The following is a 23048-nucleotide window of genomic DNA, read 5'->3' as shown; positions in this document are numbered from 1 at the left end:
GATGACACCCACAAGATAGTGTACTGCTATATATAAGTTCCTTGTGAAAGGATGTGACTCTATTAGGATCCAATTATAGTACAATCAATACAACAATTCCTGTGAAATGACATAATATCTATTGGAAGACCTTGAAACCTTGTTAGAAGGTTCTAACCTTATTAAATTTTAATAGACTAACAACTAGAACCATTTTCTAAATTATTCCAATAATTTTGAAGATGAATATTTTAGGATAACATATCCAAAATGGGTGAATTGACTAATCTACAACTTACATGCCAAAATAATTCCTTTGAAGCTCTATACCATATACCATCTCAATATTTACTTTCCTCTAATTATCTAATTGTAAGACTAGAAAATAGGCAAGATAACATACTATGAGAAACCACAAACTCAAATAACATATGCTAAATCTGCTCTAATCTAGCATGAAAATCATTGAAAATAAGGAGAATGAAAATAACAAAACCCCCTTTTCAAGTGTAGTTCTCATGTCCTTCTTTCTTCTCCATTGTTTATGTAGCTCCAACCACCTATAGTGCACACAAAATTGAAAGAAAAAGGCTAATGACAAAGTGATGTGATGAATGCTATCAAGAATACTAGAAGTGTGGTTTGGGTGTGATTCATGAGAATGTGGTTCAAATGGCTCAATTTATAGCCAAAATGCAAGAGATTAGACATGAATGAGGAAATGGATATTTTTTATTTCAAGTGTACAATTTGGAACAATATTCCTTAGAATATCTATGAAAAATAAGATGTAATATGTCATATGTAGGATTATATGACACATATAAGTCAACATGACCAAAAATAGAAGAGAATCTATGACAAGCCTATGAAACATCATAGGCAAGTGTAGACAAGAATCTATGACAAGTGTGTCTTATTATAGTCATATGTAAGAAAGAATATATGCCAAATATGATACATATTAGCCAAGTGTAAGAAGAGGATCTATGATGCATTATGGCCATGTGTTAGGATTGGGTAGAATTTTGAATGAAAAACTCATAATTCCACACAAATGGTAATTAGTAAATTAGAAATTAGAAACGGGAAAATAGGAATTCGAAAATTAACAATTCTCATAATTTGCAAAGATGGATTAATTGATTAATAGAAATCAATTAATTGAGAACATTGGTTAATAAGAATAATTAGTAAAGTCGGATGAAAATAATAATTGAAATAACATAGGAATAGATTATGGATTATCTAATCCTATAGGATATATTAGTAAATGATTGGCCAATTTGATGAAATAAATGTGGGATTACCCTTTCAATGAATTGTGATGATTATGCAGATTGATTAGGATGATGGTGGGTAGATCAAATCCATGATCAAATTGATTGGGTGGCTAGGAATGGTAACATGTTAGGGACATATGACATGGATTGAGGAGATATGACATTTAATGAATATTGTAAATGCCATAAGATCAAAGTTGATAAATATGGTTGATCATAATAACATCAATAGACATTGTCAATGTTATTAAATTGATTGGATAATGCCACTTCAATACAGAGGGACTTGAAAATGTTGGTGATCAAATGATAAAGACAAAAAATTGACCTAGCACCGAGGGACATGGTAATGCTACGATTAGGTTTGATAGGTTTGATAGATTGACAAGGCACTAAGGGACATGAAAATGCCTAGGATTGGATAAGTGTTGATTGAATAGGAATGTTTAACATGTTTTAGATTCATTAAGGCTAAGTTGGAATGACTTAAGGTTGATTCAGGATCATTTTGGGTTGATTTGATATGGTTTTGGGTTGATGAGAAAGGATTTTGATGATATTGAAATGGTTTAGGGTTGATTAGATGAGATTCTGATGATGTTGAAATGATTTTAGATCCAATTCAATTTTTTTAAGATCTAGTAGGAACCGATTCTAAAATAATTTGTAGTTGATGTGAAAGAGGGTACGAATGATGAAGAAATGTCAAAATATGTTTGAATGATGATCAAGTTTGGCCAAAAGATTAGAATTAGTGAAATGAGAAAATGGGATGTGTTAGTATGAAAATGTGATCAAATAGTAGATGCCGACCATTTTTTAGAGTTTGCACTAGCATTTAGGTTTGCATTCACAGACCAAATCCATGATTCATGTTATATGTGATATCTTTACATCTAAGGAAAATATCTTTCCTTTATACCCTTCCCAAATACCTAATTAGATTAGCATGTTAAAGCTTCCCCAATGTATAATTAGCTACATAAGACCTCATTAAGGTGCACATGCCTTCTTAAGAATGTTTACAATTATTACAGTAAGGTTCCTACATGTTATAATACAATTAATACATTTTACAATGAGATCAACATGTTTCCTCAACATAGTTGGCTGCTAGTAAAATATATTGCATGTTTCACTTCAATGACCTTTCTAGAATGATCTCCAAGCCTTGATATCATGAATAGAGCATCACAAGAATACCTTTAAGCACATTCCAAGAAATCTAATAGTAATTCTACTTCATTGATAAGGTATAGCCAAAATCTACCAATTGTTAATGACAATATTTCTTGCATACTATGTATATTTTATTTTTATTTTTGTTTAAGAAAAATCTTTTATCACTTTAAATTTTTTTTCTATGCCCTTTTTGCATTCATGTTTTGTTAATTTTTGGAGCTTTTCCCTTAACATAAGTGTAAGATGTAGTTCTTAGATTATATAAAGATTCTAATCAGAGACAAACGAAGAGGGTAAGGACAAGGAATGACCTAGAAGGAAGGTGAAAAATGTAACTTGGAACTAAAAGATGATTATTTGAATGTATCTATTTACTTTATGATGTATCAAGGTTTAGGCCATTTATCTATAAAAAAAACCCTGCACACTGGTTTGTTATTGTTCTTCACCAAATAAACTATAATATAAACTCAAGAGAGCATACTTGTGACATCAAGGCTCGTTCATGAACACAATACTAAGCTCGCATAACTTAACTTATTCTTGCCTAGATTTATTGTGCCAAAAATCCTCTTTAACATATATAATCTTTATTATCATGATCACATAAATATATGTTGACATCAACAATGACAAAACCTATCATTAAATACAACACATAACTAGCATATTTAATTGCCAACAAAACTTGTATTCCTAAAAATCTCCCGCTTTCACATTGAGGGAAACATATGGTGGAAATCCATCAACCCAAAAGTAATCTTTTGAATACAATTTTCTAAATATCCTCAACATATATAACCTTTCAAACCTTTAAAATTCTTGTTTCACATCAATAGATCTTTCTTTTGGGTTTTCACTAAACTTCTCCCCCTTTGACATCAATGAAAAAGGTGTCAATATGCCAAATATTCAATCTAAAGTGTTCCCCCTTTGATGAACATCTTCAACAAATTACTTGCATTGGATGAAGCCAATATGAAAACACCAAAAATATACCAAGTGCCAACGGACAATGTTATACCAAAAATCATTACATAAGAACTCTTGAATAGTTTTACCCACCGTGCCCACTCCCTATGAAGAGAAGTGTTAAGCATCAAGTCTAGTTGTATGAATAGTGCTCTAATTGAACTAGATTGATGCAATGTTGTATCATTTACTCTTTGTTAGGTGGGGGCATCGCCCCAATAATACCTCTAAGATATGAAAAGGTTTCCTTAGCCAATGGTTTTGTAAATATTTATGCAATCTATTCCTTTATACTTACATACTCTAATTTGGTATCTTTCTCTACAACTTTCTCTCTCAAAAAATGATACTTTTCCTCGCGGGTTGATCCTATTTCTGCTAGCCCTTTTTTTGTGAATATGTAACTTTATTATATTTTTTTAAATATAAGAAATGGACTATTCATAAAAAAAAATGATACTTAATTGCAATGTGTTTAGTCTTTGAATTTAAAATGAAATTCTATGACATAATCATTGTACTTATGTTATCACAATGCATAATTGTAGGTTCTAAAAATACAATACCAATCTACTTTAGAATTCACTTCATCCACATAATTTGATTACAATTATTAGTTGTTACGATATATTCTACCTCTACTTTTGTTTCTTTCTCAACCAAGACACCAATCTTCCACCAAGGAAGAATGCACCACCACTTGTAAATTCTCCCCCTCTATTAGACCTCAGACATTTGATTCTTATACCATATTTATTTTCAACTTTAGCCTTGAATATATTAAACTTTTCAAAAGCCTAAAATTTGTCTCTTAGAAATGCAACCCACATCATTCTTTAAAATTAGTAATGAAAGGATGGAATATCTCTCACCATGGAAAGTTCTAGTCTATTTAAGACCACATAGATATGTGTAAACAATTTTAAACTTTTTTGATGTAGTAAATGCCTTTCTAGGAAATGTAGTTTATTTCTATTTAACCAGTCACACATTCCTTTCATACCATGTTACAAGGTTTCACAATCTTGGTAGATCTCTTACAACATTAAAGTTACTTTCCTTCATTATGCTATCAAAAAATTTATGAAAAAATCTTTTGTGACATATAACTAACTCTCATACACTTTTGAAACTAAATAATTAATTTTAGTAAGACTCAACTAGAAAACATTACCTTTGGTCCTTTTACCTATGCCAATTAGTTTTTCAAGCTTGCCCTTGATTATACATATCTTCTTAGTAAATTACAAATGATATCCCTAGTCAACAAGTTGTCCAACAAGAAAATATATATCCTCAGTGTTAGTCTTGCCATCAAGAGTAATGTATCCCTTTCCCTAAAAAAGACAACAAGCATTATTACCAACTCTGACTACAACACCATCATATGTATTAAACTCAACAAATTTATCTCTATCAACTTTCATGTGATGTTAGCATCCATAGTCTATTATCCAATCATATTTTGTTTTGTCAGTATGTTATTTAAGTGCATTTTCTTCTCTAACAAGACTTTCATCCTCAAAAATGCCAATTATTATCTCCTATTCATCAACACTATCTAAGAAGTTGATTTCCTTAAATTTAGTTTCATCATCACTTGCATACAAACACTCCTTAGAAATATTTGACTTTTAAATTTTTCTACATTTAACTTTTGGTTCTCTTTAGACATCTAAAAGAGAAATGACCAAACTCGTTGAAATGCCAACAAACAAAAGATTGTTTCTTACCTATTCTCTTCTCAAAATCAATGAAACAAGCTAATCAATATTCCTCTCTTCTTCTTGAACCTCTACCCATTCTCTTTCATAGTCTCCACTAGTGCTTTCACTTTTCATTAGTACTCTCTTATCATTACACACACTAGCTTTGAAAGAAATCTCAATTCTAGGAAAAGTATCTCTTAATCTACTAAACTCAAAACCTTGTAATTTTCTAATCAAATTATACTTATTAAAATATTTCATAAGAGGGATAACTTATTTAACTTGTTATCATAAGAAGGGGTTAAAGTCTTAGAATCTGTAGCATACCTCATCTTCTAATATAGTTCCTCCAAAACTCTTTATACCTATGAAAATCTCAATTATCCTTTAAACATATGACCTCATAGATTCATCTTCTTAAATCTAAGAAATTTCTAACTTAGATATCCAATTTTTCAATCTCACTTTCTTTGTGTGCTAATCACTCTAATTTAGTCTCTCGAACCGAGATGAAATTTCATAAGCAAAGTCAAAATCCTTTACCTCAACAAATTATCCTTCAAGAAGTGCAGTAACCAATACTTCTCTTCCAATCGTATGACATAACACTAGTAAAATTTGACCCATTTTTTGACAAAACTTGGTTGAAATTTCAACCCATGTTGGTCGAATTTGTGACAAAGTGGTGCATCACAAATTTTCTCATCGAAATTTCAACAAAACCTTGAATTGGTCAAATTTTTGACCAATTACTTGGTTGAAATGAACCACATTTGGTATGACCATTTTTGATGGCCATTGGTTAAAATTTCAACCAATCTTGGTCAAAATTTTTACCAATCTTGGTAAAAAAGCTAACCAAGATTGGTCAAAATTTCAATCAATCTTGGTTGAAATGGTAGCCAAGATTGGTCAAAATGTCAACTAATCTTTAATTGAAATGGACACCATAACAACAAGGATGCCATACTCACAACCAAAGAATTGGTCAAAATTTTGACCAATCCTAGTTGAAATGCTAGCCAAGATTGGTCAAAATTTTGACCAATTTGAATTGTTAAAAATATATATAATGGATGATGCATGACAATGCATGCAGATGGATGGAAATAAATAAGTCCACCTTTATTTATAATAGTAGGGCCTTTTCCCTACCATTTTATAGGCATACACACCACTTTCCTATAGAATGGTAGGGCTCCCCACCCTATCATAGATCTGTCCTCTGCATAAATGCACCACTACACCAAAATGACTATCCACCCACATGAACTGCATGGGGGAAATAGGAAGGGTTCACCCCTACAATTATATGATGACCAAGGCTAGATGCCCTACAAAGTTATGGCTAGAAACCTAGTGAATCATAGGGCCTAGCCAAGCCCCTACTATTCTAAAGGGGGTGGGATCTAATAGACCCTCTTATTGGTGGTTTAAAATGAGAAAAAACTTCTTATTTTTAAGTTTGTAGAACTTAAACAAGAAGAAGAGAGGGATAAATGAATGTTGGATGAAGAAATTATTGAACTAGGTAGCAAGGAGTTAGAGCCTACATAATCTACTCTAGGTATTGTGCAAATTGAATATAGCAAAGACACCCATGATTGCACAAAGAGAACAAAAAATGTTGTGAAGGAGAAGTGCCTTCCATATAGCCATAAACACATGGTATGTTAGGAGGTTGAATGCCCCTAACAAGCAACAAATTTTGAAACACTACATTTTTTGTCACTAAAGCTAAGATCTCCATACTTCAAGAAACCAAGCTTAATCAAGATGACATAGCGAACCTTAGAAAAAAATTTGGTATTTGGGATTTGATGGGTATCCCAACTAATTAATCTTCAATTCATGTTGAGTAATATATATGAGCCAACACAAAACAAAGATAAGATAATAGTTTGGAAGGATGATAGAATAGTTTTTAGAGGATATTCCAAATCAAATCCATATAGTTGGAGGTGATTCAACATTATTCTTGACCCTAGAGAGAGATAGGGAGGTATTACTAGAAAGTCCCCACCCATAATTGACTTTAAAGAATGGGTTAATAAAAGAAAGATCATATATATTAATATAGAAAAAGATATATACTTGGAACAATACATGGCAAGGTTTCGACAACATAGCAGAAAAACCTGACAGAATCATTCTTAGAGGAAATTGGGTTGTGTTCCCTTACACTCTCTCAACAAAGATCCTTCCACACTCGGGCCTAGACCATTTCCTAGTGCAGCTAAAAATTTGTGAGGATTCCCACTCAAAGCATTGTCCTTTTAAGTTTGAAAAAATCTGGCTAAACGATAAGAGGCTAATGAGGTTACTAGTACAATGTTGGAAGGAAATTTTAGTATTAGGATCAATTTTTTTTTGTTTAGTAGTTAAGCTAAATATAACTAAAATCAAACTTCTTATTTAGAATAAAAGCCACTTTGGTAATATCTTCTAACAAAAAGAAAAGCTAGAGGAGTAATCAAAAATTGTTTACAAACAAGTAATTGATAAAGGAGTCGATGAAGAGATCAATCTCAAAAAGAATTAACTACTAGCTGATTATGAAGATATCCTACCCAAGGAATAGAGATTTTGGCGTCAAAAGTCTAGGGAAACTTGACCAGATGTAGGAGACAAAAACACAATAAAATAACAATCTTTGAGAATTCTCATAAAATAGCAATTGAAGCAGTCAAATAATTTACTAGGCTTTTGACACTAGTATGAAATTTAGCTCCAAGAGGAGCTATTAAAAAATGATGATAAGGTAGTGGAAATTGAAAATGCAACTATCTTAGTAGGGGGAAGCTCCTCTAGAGAGAATTACAGAGAGGGCATGGCATTGGACTACAAGGGAAAGCATATTTTGAAGAACAATTAGTTTATGATGGCCTTATATAGCTTATTTCTAGTTTTATTATCTATTATTTTCTCTAAGCCTAAATGTCTCTATGTATAGAATGAAGGCTTCATTTTTGTGATTGTAGTGATAGATAGCATCATGTGATCTACTATACTACTCCATTTTGGCTTTCCCTACAATATGAAAATATGCTACATGATGAAAAAGTTTATTAGCTAAATGATGGTTGTTATTACTGGACTTAACTAACTTCTTGACATTTCCATATTAATATGGATTTTCTTTGTGCCCAATGGCTTTGTATCTATGTCTTTTTCTAAAAGGTGACAAAGGTACATCTAGCTTGTTTTTTTTGAAATGGATTGACAATTTTGGTACTATGAAAATTTATTGCCACTATGACAAAAATGTTGACTTTGTAATGCGAACATAAGTTTTTAAGGGCACAATTCATTTAAAATTTATAAGATAATAAATTGTAATTAATAAGAATGGTATGTAGTTTGTTTCAAGATTGAGGTAACTAGTGGCTCAGATATTAGTAGCATTTAGGTTTTTTAATGAGTATGGAAGGAATGTTTGAATTTTATAACATAGATGATTCACTACCCTTGTCTATTCTTGTTAGTTATGAAAACAAGTTATCAAATTTATTATTGAATGTAGATTTTTAGAAGAAAAGTGGCTACATTGATTAAATAAAAGCACTTATAACTGCATCTACTGCATTCTATAGCAAGCTAATATCCGAGGGAGCTTTTATTGTCTCACATAGGATAAGATAGACATATGTCCACTCTATTCTAGATTTGGAGATTATTGTTCTTCATCATTGTATAAGCTTTATCATCTATTATTTATTTCATCCCTATAGTGATAATGTTGGTTGGAAAAAGTTGCTTTTCTATGTTGAGCTCATGAATGAGAAGGAATGGCAACTTTCTATCCCTTTTTGTGGCCTTTACATGGGGAATGATTCTCTGATCAACACTTTTATATGGTGATGATGGAAAACATATCATTTTGGCCCTCGTATATAATAGGAACTTTGGATCCTAAATGATGGAGTCATCACTACTTTGTAAAATTGCATATGCTCTTTCAAGAAAATAGAATGGATGTATGTTATGAGTTTTTTGATGTTATGGCTAGTAATATATGGTCCAAAATCTTTTGGGTACTCTTTAGCCTTGTGCGAGGATTGAGAAGCCAATTTAGACTCAGACTGGTACACAAGAAGATCCTAGACAGATGGGTGGCATGACATGTGTCCACCTTGTCACATTGCTAAAACATTTGAATAGAAAGACATGGAATGCACTGTGTTTTGAAGCCAATACACAAATTATGATACTAAATAAATGAAATTGCATGATAGTTAGGAGTCATTCAAGAACAATGAAGATTGATTCATTGATGGAACATTGTTAGTCAACATATCTTAATTTAGTTATTGTAGCTGGATTGCATCTTAAAAAATCTTGAATTATACTAGTTGCTTTATGTTGTCATGGTAGGTAAATGAAGATATTGAAATCCTCAGCAATACCCCACATATGTAAAAGGAAATCTAGTTGGATCTGACAAACAGACAAAAGGTAATCTATTTTATCTTGATCTCAGTGAAAGTTCATGTTTTATTGCTCAAGTAGAAGAAAGTTGGTTATGACACAAAAGATTATGTCATGTAAACTTTGATAATCTAGTTAAGATAAGAAAACATAAAAGAATAAGAGGTATTTCTAGTTTGAAGAAACTTGATATGGGTCTATGCAAAAATTGCCAAATTGGTAAGATGGGAAAGACTAGCTTCAAAAGAAAGAACTATCAGTCAGAAGAAGTCTTAGATCTTGTGCATACAGACTTATGTGAACCAATTAAAATATAGAGTTACTGTGGGAAAAAAAAAATCATTTTTTTTGTTTATGATTATTCTAGAATTATGACTGTAATGTATCTAAAAGAAAAATTAGAAGCTTTTCAAAAGTTTTAGTGGTATCTGGCAAGCATAAAAAAAGAAACTAGAAAGAGATTGAAATATTTAAGATAATACAGAGGTGGTGAATTCATCTCCTATGAATTCAATAATTTTTTCATTGAAAGAGGGATCAAAAGACAAGTATCAGCCCCTAGTACACCTCAGCAAAATGGTATAGCTAAAAGAAGGAACATATCCATGATGGATTGTGCAATAACATTGATGATAGAAAAGAATCTTGCAATCAAATACTATAAGGAAGCTATCAGTACTCTAGTTCATACCTTGAATAGGGTACAACTAAAGAAAGATTCAAACCAAACTCCTTATCAACTATGGTATGGCTACAAACGTAATGTAAGTTACTTGAAAGTATTTAGTAGCAAATGTTATATCTTGAAAGAACCTAGAAAAGGAAAATTTGATGTCGAAGGTGATGAAGGCATATTTCTAGGATAATCCTATAGAAGTAAAGCATAAAAATGTTTGAATTTATCTACTCATAAAATCATAGAAAGTGAACATGTCAGAATTGATGAGTTTGCAAAAAAGAGTGAAGAAAAAAGAAATAAAGAGCTAGAGGATTATAGAAGATTTGTTTACTATGAACCTGATACTCTACCAAATCTATCTAAAAGAAAGGAGGCTTAACCTCCTAAGTTCCCAAAATCTCCAATAGTTATTGAGTTGCAGACAATGCAACCTGAGTCATAGTCTTAAGGACTCGAGTCATAGTCAGAGGCTACCGAGCTAGTTCAAATTGGGTCTAATGGACCCTAATCATAGATAGTGCGACCTGAGCCAGATATTGAAGTTCATGATGAAATCAGTGAAACTTATTCCAAATCTAAAGACTAGTGTTAGCAAGATATGTTAGAAGACATCATGCACCTAATTAGATCTTTGGAGACAAATCTGATGGAACAATGACAAGAAGAAAATTAAAAGATACATGTTTACTTGCTGAGTTTGAACCTAGAAATATCTAAAATGCATTGGATAATGAAAGTTGGATTGAAGCAATGAATGAAGAAATAGAACAAATAGAAAAGAATAAAACTTGGACTCTTGTTCCTGGACTCAAGCATAAAAATGTAATTGGCACAAAATTGTTGGTCAAAAACAAGCTAAATGAAGATTGAATCTAAAAAGGTATTGACTATGGTGAAATTTTTTCTCCTATTGCACGATTAGAAGGTGTTAGAACTCTACTAGCATATGCAGAATATAGAGGATTTAAAATGTATCAAATGGATGTTAAATCTACATTCTTGAATGGAATTCTTGATGAGGAAGTCTACATTGAATAGCTAGAGGGTTTTGTAGATCCTAACAAAAGAGACATGGTCTAAAAATTACACAAAGCATTATATGGTCTCAAGCAAGCTCCCAGAGCTTTGCATAAAATACTTCATAATTACTTGATACAAATTGGCTTTCAAAGAACAAATGATAATAGTAGTCTATATATCAAAGAAGGACCAGATAAGAAGATTGTGTTGGTAGAAATATTTGTTGATGATACATTATTCACCGAAATGATGACTTGTGCAAAGCATTTTCAAAAGAAATGAGTAAAGAATCTGAGATGTCTATCTTTGGAGAGATAAAATTCTTTGTTGGATTATAGATTCAGTAGAACAAAAATGGTATATACATTACTCAATCTAAGTACATCAAGGAGATACTAAAGAAATTTGGAATGGAAGATTCAAGACTAGTTCGAACCCCTATGTCTACTGGACATAAGCTTTCTAAAAATTATGATTCAAAAGAGGTAGATTAGACCACATACAGATGAATGATTGGAACATTACAGTATGTATTGCATATAAGGTCTGGTATTGCATTAGCAATTGGTATGGTGGCAAGATTCTTAGCAAATTCTAGAGAAAATTACATGATGGCAATCAAGAGAATCATAAGATATCTGAAAGGTACTAAAGACTATGGCTTATGGTACAAACTTGGAAGCAATTTGGACGTAAAGGTATTCAATGATGTCAATTGGGCAGGAAGTCTTGATGATAGGAAAAGCACTAGTGGTGGATCATTTTTTCTTGGTAAAAGACTAGTGTCTTGGACAAGCAAGAAACAAAATTGCATCTCTCAATCAACAATAGAGGCAGAATCTATGGCAGCAATAGTTAATTGTTCTAATATTATTTGTTTCAAAAAACTATTAGAAGGAATGGAGATAGAAATCAAAGATCTAGTAGTCATATACTATGGTAACACTAGTGCAATCAATATATCAAAGAATCCAGTAATGCATACCAAAACAAAGCACATTGCTATAAAATATCACTTCTTAAGAGAATTGGCGCAAGATAAAGAAGTCAGATTGGAATATGTGAATACAAAAGAGAAAATTGTAGATGTATACACCAAGCCATTACCCAAGGATGCATTTATGTATCTAAGAGGTAAGCTATGCGTCATTCCCCTATCTAAAGCTCACTAAAGAAAGTTTAGTGATGCATCAACCAGAGCATGTTGAAAATCAATCAATTGGTATAGTATTGACAAGGGCATATTGCAAATGAATCAGTACTTGAGGTACATTGATATTAATAGAGTTATTGTCTTTGACATTTGTTGTCAAAAAGGGAGAATTTTACTGTCATATGTCATAGAAATTTTAATTATAATAAACAAGAAGTTTGTTGTAAGAGGGAGAAGTTTGCTATTAGAAGAAGTTTTTTTAGATAGAAGTTTTCTAACAGAGGGAGAAACTAAAGGTAGAAAGAGTTCACACTAATAGACGGAGTTTTCATGGATGTGAATCAAAATGAAACTAAGTATATGTTCCTTACTTTATTCTTATTCCAAAAATTTCTTTGTGTTATGACATGTTGTGTTGCCATCAATTCCAAAGAGGGAGATTGTTGGATACAATTGATTAGTTATCTATTGTCTTTGATGTTACAAAAATGTCATATCATTATTAGTTAGTAGGTGTTGAGCTCACTTAGGCAGTGAAGATAATTTTCTATGTCTACCAAGCATTCTAGAGTTTGCCTAGTTTAGAAGGCAGTGTATGTAGAGTTCACTCGGGCATCAAATGAAAACCTATAGAAGATGAGTGTTAACTGAGCTCACTTGGTCAATGAAGGAAATGTTGGATGGAATAGTGTTAACTAATTTCACTTGGTTAATATAGGAAAATCATTTATGTGTTAGTGTCTATTGAGTAGGGTCGGCTAAAGAATGATTATATTATTTTGGCATATTGAGTTTAATTGATTTATCTATTGGTTCTATTTGAATGAGAAGATGAATATAAGTTATTCTAAGTTGTATTTTGGTTGAATTGACAATATGAATGATATAAGGTCAAGATTGTGGGTTAGAATGTGTGTGAGTATGAAAGATTTGATGATGCTAAGAAGAAGTGAATTAGAAGGATAAATAGAATATCCTTTTGGAGCAGAAGAGATATATTCGATTAGGAAGAATCAAGTACAAGCTAGAATAGAGATCTATAATCAAAAATTTAGTTGTATAAAAAATTAGGTCATCTCATTGTTACTCTCTAACCATTGTAGCAATGATCTAAATCTCTTAATAGATTTGTCTTAACAACTAGTTGCAAATCCTCTAACAAGGTGGCAGTTCTCTTGAATTGTCTAAAGACCCCTCACAAGGCCACTCCTAATAGGGTGATTAAATCCTCTAATAGGGTCACACCTAACAGTGTGTTTTGTAACATTTAACAAGGTTGGCTCCTAATAGGGCTCATTTTAGAAAAGTGAAAACAGTAACTAGTTGCAATTGGTGGTTTTTCCCAAATTGGGTTTCCATGTTAAATCTTGGTTTCAAATGTGTTCATGCTACTTTCTTTTATGTGTTTGCAACTAATTTAAAGTAATGATAATCACTGGATAACATCTAAAGATTTTCATGTTAAGAACTTAAAGAGAAAATATAATATTTACCGAGTTAAAACATTTTATTTGTTTGCCAACCATTGGCAGTATTCAGTTCTAAGAGTTTATTTTATATTGAAATCTAAGGGATATGGGATTTATTTTCATAGTAACTAATTTACCCTTCCCCTCTCAATTATTCCTCTTATATTTCCAACACCCTCCTTTTTCTTTCCTTTTCCTTTTGATAATTATAAGTGCAATAAACAAAAATCTCCAATAAAACATAAATTGCAATCTCCAATGGCAACCTCAAATGGCTCCCATCTACGTAGAGCCCATCAAACAAACTACCCACGTAAATGAGAATATTTTCATGTTTTCTTTCTTTTTTACAATTAAACCCAATTTGGTTAAAACTTTGACCAAATTGGGAAACCCTAAATTAGTCAAAATTTTGACCAAATCGGGCAAGAAAACCAAAAAAAAAGATTTATCATAGGCCAATTTGGCCTTTGGTTGAAAAATTAGTGCAAATGTACTAGTGTAGGAAGATATTATTTTCCTAATATGTATATGAAGGTAGATCACTCTCATACATTGATGTCTTTGTAATCAACCTTTACTCAATTCTCATGCAAATCAAATGTGTTTGTATATTAATTGCAATGTGTTTAGTTTTTTAATGTAAAACAAGATTCTTTGGCATACTCATTGTACTTGTGTTATCCCAATGCATAATTGTAGGTTCTAAAAATACAATACCAATATCCTTTAGAATTTTCTTCATCCACATAATCTAATTATAATTATTAGTTGTTGCAACATATTATGCCTCTACTATGGATTGTGAAATACAATCCTGTTTCTTTCTTCATCAACCAAGATACCTATCTTCCACCAAGAAATAATGCACCACTACTTTTATTTTTTTATTTCGTCAACCTTACCTATTCCTTTCATAATCTAAACTTTGTTTATAGTATATACTAAAGTGGTAAGTGCTTCTCTCCAATGGACATGTAATATTTTACCTTCAAGAAACACCACTCTAGATGGTTCACTTACTATTTTGTTCCTTCTTTCTACTATCCCATCCTTTTTTCAAGTATTAGGTGCTAAAGCATGCCTAAAAATTTAATTATCCTTAAAAAAAAAACATTAAATTGATTAGAAGTAAGTTTTCCACCCCCCCTTTGTTAGACATCAGACATTTGATTTTCATACTAGACTTATTTTCAACTTTAGCCTTGAATATCTCAAACTTGTCAATAGCCTCAAATTTATTTTTTAGAAATGCATCCCATGTCATTCTTGTAAGATCATTAATAAAAGGATGAAATATCTCTCACCATAGAAAATTCTAGTCTTTGTAAGACCACATAGATTTGTGTGAACAATATCCAACTTTTCTGATGTAGTAAATTCCTTTCCAGGAAATAGATCTCTTACAACATTAAAGTTACTTACCTTCAATATGTTATAAAAAATATTACGATAAAAAGAAAATTGTGCCATAACCAACTCTCATCCACTTTTACAACTAAACAATTGATCTCAATAGGATTCAACTAAAAATATTTACATTTGGTTCTTGTACCTATGCCAATCATTTTTCCATGATTGTCATGATTGTACATGTCTTCTTAGTGAATTGCAAATGATATCCCTTATCAACAAGTTGTCCAACACTCAACAAGTTTTTCTTTAGGCCATCAAGAAGATATACATCCTCAGTGTTCATCTTACCATCAAGCTCAATGGATCCCTTTCCCTTAATAGGACAATGAACCTTATTAAAAACTATGAATACACCACGATCATATCTATTAATGAGCACCCACTATCTATTATAAAGTAAAATTTATTATTCTCAACATGTGATACAAGTGAATTTTATTCTCTAACAAGACTTTCTTCCTTAATAACAATTTTTTTTTAAATCTCTTATTCATCATCACTATCTAAGAATTTGATTTCCTTAAATTTAGTTTTATCATCACTTTCATATAGACACTTCTTAGGAATATTTAACTTGTAAGGTTTTCTAGGTTTAACTTTTGGTTAAGTCTTTGGACATTTGAAAGAAAAATGACCAAACTCCTTGCAATGACAACAAACAAAAGGTGGTTTCTTACATATGGGTTCTCTTTTCATAGTCAATGAAACAAGCTCATCAATCTTCCTCTCTTCTTCTTTAACCTCTACCCATTCTCTTTCATAGTCTCCACTAGTACTTTCACTTTTCATTAGTATTCTCTTATCATTATAGACACTAGCTTTGGAAGCAATCTCAATTCTAGGCAAAGCATCTCTTAATCTACTACACTCAAAACCTTGTAATTTTCTAATCAAAGTCTCTCTATTAAAATATTTTATATGACGGATAGTGTATTCTATAATATTTAACTTTTTATCATAGGTAGAGGTTAAATATCTCAATGTTTTTAGCATACCTAATCTTCCAATATAGTTCCTTTAGAGCTCTTTAAACCTACAACAATCTTAGTGAAAATATGACCTAATAGATGCATCTTCTTACATCTTAGAACTTTCTAACTTAGATATCCAATTTTGCAATCTCACTTCTTTGTGTATTCATCACCTTCATATATTATCTCTAACCTAGATGAAATTTCATAAGCAAGATCAAGGTCCTTTACCTCAACAAATTCTCTTTCAAGAAGTGTAGTAATCAATGCTTCTCTTGCAATCATATTACATAGGAAGATCTTAATTTCCTCATTCGTACATGAAGTTAGATCACTCTCAGCCTTTACATCAATTTGTGTTTGTGCAATAAATCATTAGTCAATCCTCATGTAGATCAAACATGTTGACATCTTAGCCTTCCAACTCTCATAGTTTTCTCTCTCAAATTTTGGACTCTTCTTGATGTATTCCATGGATCTCCTCAAGTTGCTAAGATTTATTCTCAAAGATGACCTAATGCTATGATATCAATTCTTAAGAAGTAAATTCCACACATAATTGAGGGGGTAGGGGATGAATTAGTTATGAGCAATTAAACTTAAATCCAAACTTATCATATCCAAATCCAATAAGTAAAAAAATGAATCCCTACAAGAGATAAACATGTACAATGCCACAATGATTTGTTTATTAGGGAAACCCTTTAACAAAGAGAAAACTTCCGTAGGGATGGTACCCACAAGATAGTGTACTAATATATAAGTTCCTTGTGAAAGGATGTGACATTGTTAGGAGCCAATTATAGTGCAATAATTACAATAGTCTTTGTTAAAGGAAAAATCCCTATTAAGAGACCTTGAAACCTTGTTAGAAGGTCCTAACCCTATTAAATATAATGAGGAAATAACTATACTCACTATCTAAATTATTCTAGCAGTTGTAAAGATCAATACTTCAAGATAACATATCCAAAATGGGTGAAATGATTGATCTGCAATTTACTTGCCAAAAAAGTTCCTTTGAAGCTCAATACAATATACCAACTCAATATCTACTCTTCTCTAAATATCCAACTTTAAATTTCTCATCCATTGACCACATCCATGATTTGTGCGACATGTGATATGTTTACATCCAAGGAAATCATCTTTCCTTTTCACCCTTCACAAACAACTATTTAATTCAGCCTTTTAAAGCTTTCTCAATGTAAAATTAATTGCATTAGACCTCATTAAGGTGTACATGCCTTCTTAAGTATTATTAAAAAATTTATATTAATATTCCCACATGTTACAATACAATTAATATATTTTACATTGAAGATCAACAAGTTTCCTCAACACAGTCAACTACTAGTAAAATATATATACATATTTTACTTCAACTACCTTTTCATGATGATCTCTATGCTTTTCTATCACAAACATGTCTTTTATAATGATCCAATATCACTAAAGTTAATTGTACTTTGCTAATAAGGTCTAGCAAAAATGCTACCAATTATCTATGAAAATATTTCATATACATTGGTCTGCTATGAATCTTCACCAAATGAACTATAACATAAACTCAAGTAGACATAGACTTGACATCTACATACATCTATGGACACAATAATAAGATTTTATAGCTTAATTTGTTCTATCCCAACTTTTTTGTGCTAATGATTTTATGTGATATACAAAATCTTTGTCTATTATGATCACATAAACTTATGTTGCCATCAATGATTTTTTATTTTTTTACAGTGGGTCAACATCTCTCATGGGATTCATGACTAACCACCTCCTATTTTCTATAAGTCTAATGGTTGTATTTGGCATTAATAGTTTGAGCTTTTGGTGTAATGGAAATAATGGTTGATTTCAAGTGGTATCAAAGTCAGCCACAAGTTCGAATCCACACAAACAAGTGATATTGAGTGGGGGATTGTTAATAGTGGGTCAACATCCCTAGTGGGATTTATGACAAAGGACTAACCATTTCTAGTGTTCTATAAGTCTAGTGGTTATATTTGGCTTTAACAGTTCAAGCTTTTGGTGCAACTACAATACTAGTCACTTACAAAAACCCATCATTAATATAACACATTACCATCATATCCAAGTGCCAACAAAATCTTGTATTCCTAACAACACCCACTTTCATAAAAACTCTAAGAGAGGAAGAAGTGAATCAAATGAACCAAACCTTTACCATAGATAACGATACATGATCCAACACAATAATTATGTAAACAACCCCAAAACAATTATAAACCTCAACCAAAAGAAACTAAAGGCCAAAACAAGCCCTTAGAAGCTATTATTAAACAAGTAGTTACTAAGAAAAATGAAACCACTATTCATACTAGCTAAAATGGATGGCCTACATGAAAAAGACACATATCAAGTATAGGTTGAAAATAATGACCAAGGGATCACAAATGTTATTACAAGAACTTGTTGATAACTAATGCTCAAATGAAAAGATTGAGGTTAGAACACCAAAGATAATGTTGACACTTGCAATATTCAAAATTTGAAACCTTCTTGGTAAGACTTGTTTCTTAAAAATTACAAGTGTAAAATTTACAAAGAAGAGAAAATACAAATAACATAGAATTTTACATGGATAAACCTAGTAAAATTATGCCTGTATAAAACCACAACAAATATCTTTCAATATTATTTCTCTAGATTTTCCACAATGACCAAATGTTCAAAAAAATACTTACACAAACATGACTTCAAGTTGCATATAGCAATCGAGTTGTACAACCCTAATTACAAACCACTTACTAAAGTTTGATAAGTATGACTACAACAACAACGTGTAGAAGCCTTGTAAAAATTAATATTTTTAGTGAGTCACTAAAATAACTTACTATCTATAGTAAGTTAACTCATAAAACCTTCTATTTATAGTAATTGTCACAAGACTTTGAACCTTTAGTGTGGTTGCCTTGTGGTGAGCACCTTTGATGAAGGATGCTCCCCTTAATACCATAAACACATAATAGAAATAAAGAAACAACCATTTGTGAGAAAAAAATATGGGCTTCTTATTATCACCACAAATGTGGAATTATATAATTTAGAGTTACAATGTGCTAACCCACATGGGCACCTTCATTATAGTACTCTGTAAGACAAAGCTATGAACTATCACCCAGAGCTATCCTAAATAATGTTCAAGCCTTTCTTAACTAGGCAATTGTATGCCACCTGGGAAGGTTCTAGACACTCAAACTTAATACCTAGGGTTGACAGACCCTAATGATACATATAGAGTCGGCCAAATACACTTTTGACATTTTTTTAAGAAATTCCAAGTAGCCCAACTTCAGAAGACCATAAATCTATAATTGTTTCTCTAATTGGCTATTATAACCACTTTTCAAAAACCTTAGCTCGTGATCCACAGGCTTAGATTGGTGCAAACGCCCATTCATTGAGTTTTTGGGCCTTATCCAAGGCCTCTAAAGCCTTCAAAAATGAGCTTGAAGTTTTTATACCAAAATTACACACCAAAATCCATAATAACTTTACAAATACATATAATCTAGCAATAAAACTCCACTGACAAATTGATATAACTAAAATGAACTTTCACTAGTGAAATTAGAATATTCTGAGCTCATATGACTGAATTACTAAGTAGCAAGCCTCGAAAAACAACAACTCTACATTAAGAACAATCTTATTGAAACTACTGTAAGGAAATATTTTTAGGTGATGCAAAATTTCTCTTACACCCACGATGCTCTTGCATCAAACACCCAAGGCAATTTGAGAAGTGACACCATCACATCTCAAGTACTAAGAGGAAAACCAAGATGGATAATCTCCTCCTTTGCTAGCCATGATGGATCTTCTACTGGCCTCCCTTTCCATTTGACCAGGTATTCCTCATAAGTTTTTTTACTTGTACTTTTGCCAACACAACTATCCAATATCTCGTCAATCTCTTTTGTAGGTGAACTAGCTACTAGAATACTCCACTAAACTTTTTCAACTTCAACCTCATCACCTCCTTCATGGTACTCTGTCAAATCTAAAATACTAAATACTAGTAAAATTTTCAATTCAACAAGCAACTTCACTTCATAGGCATTTCCAGAATCATGCCTTTTCACTATCTTGCATGATCCAAACTTCTTCATTTTCAACTTATTATATATACCCACTAGAAAATGCTCCTTTCAAAAATGAACCATGACATCATCTCCAATATGAAATTCCTTATACCTCATTTTCATGAATTCTTTAGCCATATACTATGTATTCATCTTGATAATGTGTTTCCTTACCTCCTCATGGATATTCTTCAAATGTTCAACAAATTCTTCTACTTCAACACTACTTATCTCTCCTTTATCCAACTTCCTCAACTCAAAAGTTTGGGACTACTCTCATGTACAATTTGGAATGGTGATTTACTAGTACTCTTGTTGACATAATTATTATATGCAAATTCTTCCTGTGGTAAAATTAGATCCTAACCTTTTGGCTTGTCCCAACCAAACATCTTAGCAAATTTCCCAAACTGTGATTCACAACTTCTTCTTTTTCCCATCAGTCTATGGATGATATGATGAACTAAACTTCAAATATGTCTTCAATTTCTTCCATACTGTACACCAGAAATACCCAACAAATTTGATATCATGATCTAAAACTATACTCTTTGGTAGACCATGTAGTCCCACCACTTCTCTAAAAAATAACTCTGCCACATGAACATCTCTAGTCTTCTTGCAAGGAATGAATTGTGTCATCTTCAAAAACCTATCAACCACAACAAAAATAGAATCATGCCCTCACTAAGTCCTTGACAATCCAAGAACAAAATCCATACTAACATCCTCCCATGAATTCTCTAATATAGGTAATGGTTGATACAATCCAGTATTCTACTTCATGCCTTTTTCCACCTAACATACTCTGCAACTTTGTACAAATGTCTTCACATCTTGCTGCAGTTGTGGCCAATAATAGTTCTCAACAAATAAAGCAATGCTTTTATCTCTACCAAGTGTCCAGCCAATCCTCCACTATGCTTCTTCTTGATGAGATTCTCTCTCATTGAACTTCTTTGAATGCACAATTGGCTTCCTTTGAAAAAAATACCATCTTGGATTATGAAATCCAACCACTTCATCTTATCAAGTGTAATAGGTTTCCATGCCTTCCATGCTTGACCAAAATCAAGATCTTCTGGATCCAAATTGTTGAGTTCCTTGAACCCAACCACCTCAATCTGCATCTTTGTTAGCAAAAGTTGTCTTCTACTAAGAGCATCTGCAACTCTGTTAGACTTCCCACTCCTGTGTTTCAAAACAAATGTATAACTTTGCAAAAACTCAACCCACTTTAAATTTCTTTGGTTCAATTTTCCTTGACTATTCAAATATTGCAAAGCTTTATGATTAGTACACAAAAAAAAACTCCTTAGGAAGAAGATAATGTCTCCACTTCTTCAATGCTTGAACTATAACATAAAATTTTTGATAATAAACATAATATTTTCTTTTGGCATCATTCAATTTCTCACTAAAGTAAGCAATAGGTCTACCTTCTTGGCTCAAAACAACTCCTATTGTAGTACCACTAGCTTCACAATATACCTAATTTACCTTGTTAAAATATGGAAGTGATAAAATAAGTTGCTCTATAACTTTCTACTTCAACAGATTAAAACTCTTATCTTCTCCTATATTCTACTTAAATTCTTTCCTATCCCCTCTCATTGTTTCAATCAAGGGTCCATAGATACTGCTAAAACCTCTTATGAACTTTCTATAAAAACTAGCCAACCCATGAGAAGATCTTACCTTTGTAGCACTTTTTGGAGTAGGCCATTCAAGGATATCCTTTACTTTCTCTGGGTCCATTTTCAAACCTTCTACTAAGACTACAAATCCCAGGTAAACCAACTCATTCTTCACAAAACTACACTTCTTTAGGTTTACTAGCAACTTTTCTTCCCTCAACTTATCAAACACCTCTTGGATATGCATCAAATGATCCTCCAATGGCTTACTAAAGATAAAAATATCATCTAGGTAAACAATGAAAAACTTACCCAGAAACTCCTTCAACACTTCATTCATGAGCCGCATGAAAGTGCTTGGTGCATTGGTTAGCCCAAAAGGCATGACTAACCACTCATGTAGTCCTTCTCTACTCTTGAAGGTAGTTTTCCACTCATCACCTTCTCTGATGTGAATATGATGGTATCCACTCTTTAGATCTATCTTTGTGAAATACTCAGCTCCACTCAAACAATCCATAATATCATCCATCCTTGTTAATGGAAATCTATACTTGATTGCGATCTTGTTGATAGTGCAAGAATCTGTGCACATCCTCCATCCTCCATTCTTCTTTGGTGCTAATACTGCTAGTAAAACACATGTACTTAGATTCTCTTGAATCAACCCCTTCTGCAACAACTTATGAACTTCTCTGTTCAACTCTTCACTTTCTATAGGTGTCATTCTATGCACTACTTTTTTTGGCAAACTGGCTCCTAGAATCAAATCCATTTGTTGACTAATCTTCCTCGTTGGGGGTAATCCATCAGGTACATTATTTGACACAATATCATAAAACTCTCACAACATATCTACAACTTCTATAGATACCTCCTCTACTTTTTCTTTACCATCTTTTGTAAGTATAGAAAAATACATATGCTTACACTTCATACCTTGGAGAAACTCCTTTTCGTCAATGAAATATTCTAGCAACAGTACATACCTTTTCCTCTTTCTCCTTCAATGGCTTCAACTTATGCTTCACT

Source organism: Cupressus sempervirens, chromosome 6 (assembly GCF_028749045.1).
Source record: "Cupressus sempervirens isolate cs-2001-9-10 chromosome 6, ASM2874904v1, whole genome shotgun sequence".
In the NCBI taxonomy this organism is placed as follows: Eukaryota; Viridiplantae; Streptophyta; class Pinopsida; order Cupressales; family Cupressaceae; genus Cupressus; species Cupressus sempervirens.
The sequence above is the reverse complement of the archived record's forward strand: the minus strand, read 5'-3'. Positions refer to the sequence as shown.